Genomic DNA, 2,164 nt, shown 5'->3' on the forward strand with positions numbered 1-2,164 from the left:
GTTATTAATTTCTTCTATACATTTTTGCTTACAATCCTTCTTAGAAAGACTTTAGCGCAAGATATTACCCGAGAGGGTCATACACCTATGCATAGAGAAATGCCCAAGCCCTTCTTATAGCTATTAGCCTACATCAGCTCTTCTATACCTTTATTTATTTATTTTATTAATTGCATAATATATATAAAGTATATAAAAGTCTGAAAATATATTTTATACTATTTTAAAACTATTATATATATATATATATATATATATATAGTTTTAAAATAGTAGGCCTATAAAGTATATTTATCAGACTTTTATATACTTTTATATAGGCCTTTTAAAAATTATAATTTATAAGTTGCCAATTTACATGTTTTATAAAAAAAAAAAACATCTCTTACTATTCTTATCTCGAAGTTAAACCTACTTAGAGCTTACTACTTAACTGTAACTGCTTGCAGTTAAAACTACTACAGCTCGCACCTCATATTTGGCACGTGCCGTGTCAGTGAAATCATTAAAATGGGACGTAGTACGAGTAGGTCTGCGCTCTTGGATATCTTTTTAAAAAGCCGTTTCATCAGCAACAGCTTTGGGCTATCCTGTATTTTAAGCATTTATTTAGAGAGGAACCGCACACAAGGTAATGAAGGGCATCGATCCAGGTTGCTTTATTAACGGGACGTGCTTCTGAAGCGCTAATAGGACGCCACTTATTCTGTGGAGGTTTAATTAGCCTCGCGCGGAAAATGTGCTTACAGCGCGCGCTGCCACTCGGCCGTCACCTCGCACCTCGCACCCCGCACACACGCTCATTTCACGGGCCGCTGGGACCGAGATCAAGTCAGCGAGGCCCTTTCTTCAAACGTTCATTAAAGAGACAGTGAGTTTGTTCCCTTGTTTCGGCTATAACCCGTCGGTCTGTCAGTCCACTCGCCCGCGCACTGAAGACGCTGATTCTTCGGTATTGGCAAAATCATGAACTATCGCGAGAATGATCTGTTGAAAGTGACCTGCAATTTTGGTGTTAACTCGTCGTATTTCTTTTTATATAGGCTATACAAGATTTGTTCATATCATTAATCTTTGGTGCTAAGTATTCTTAAGAGGTGTTCTCTAAGTAAGCATTCTCCAGGACTCCACCAGTGCTAAAGGTCAATGTAACAATGATTGCTCATTATAGCTCACTGACTTAAATTAATTTTCTCCATAGAGACATTGATTTTTAAAAATGACTTCAAAACTTCTCAATACTGACCTACCATGAGCTCTGAGGTTGTTAAGTGACGATACCTGCTTCTATAAGACCCACAGGTCAGTGTAATTTCAGCTTCATAAAAAAATGTGTTTAATAGGCTGGCTGAATTCTAGTGAAGAACTAGAAGAATTAGTTTATACCATGTATATATAAAAGTATATATATATATATATATATATATATATATATATATATATATATATATACTTTCATAGTGTACACATGTAGTACTGTATAATGTTGTGATGCATCTTGGTGGTTGGTTTGGTTCAACTCTTTAATAAGGAAGTGACTAATGAAATAATTGTAGGCCTACTACTAAAAACGTCTATATTTCCACTTTGTTTTCACCAGTGGATAAATGGTCATTTGGACATCATCACAAGATACATCCTGTTGGGCTGACCAGCTAACTGCATCTAATAGCTACAGATCTTATGTGCTAAGACTGCCAAAATATTCCTATTATGAACATATTCTGTGTGTTCATGAAGTAATGGATTGATTTTACAGTGATTAAAATATCTTTGTATACAGACACATTTTCAGACTTTCATTTTGCTGCTGCAACGTGATCTTATGAGAAAACGTATGTATTTTTACGTAAATTGTGGTTCTACCACACGTACATTTACTTACGTTTTCATACACACAAAAACGTACAACATTGACGTATTTATAGCACTAAAACGTAAAAATACTTACGTATTAACAGCAATAAAAACGTAAATCATGTAACGTAAAGTGTGAATGTATATGAATTCCCATGTATTAATATTAAATATCGTGGCTTTAATGATTTAACGATGTTTTTAGTCGAATTTATTCAGCAGTTTACTCATCTACTTAATATGAAATAACATTTCTGTTCGTTGTGCTGCTCGTTTCGGAGGATTACATAATGTTAAACAAGACTAC

General features: G+C 34.5%; 1 long non-coding RNA gene across 1 annotated transcript; it reads left to right on the forward strand.

Annotated features, from left to right (window-relative positions):
• The first annotated feature begins 299 nt into the window (after positions 1-299).
• Positions 300-1,892, forward strand: LOC127505055 (uncharacterized). The gene is made up of 3 exons (XR_007927550.1): positions 300-871; positions 1,202-1,302; positions 1,601-1,892. It is a non-coding gene; the product is annotated as an uncharacterized LOC127505055 (long non-coding RNA).
• The last annotated feature ends 272 nt before the right edge of the window (positions 1,893-2,164 follow it).

This window comes from Ctenopharyngodon idella, chromosome 22 (assembly GCF_019924925.1).
Source record: "Ctenopharyngodon idella isolate HZGC_01 chromosome 22, HZGC01, whole genome shotgun sequence".
Classification (NCBI taxonomy): domain Eukaryota; kingdom Metazoa; phylum Chordata; class Actinopteri; order Cypriniformes; family Xenocyprididae; genus Ctenopharyngodon; species Ctenopharyngodon idella.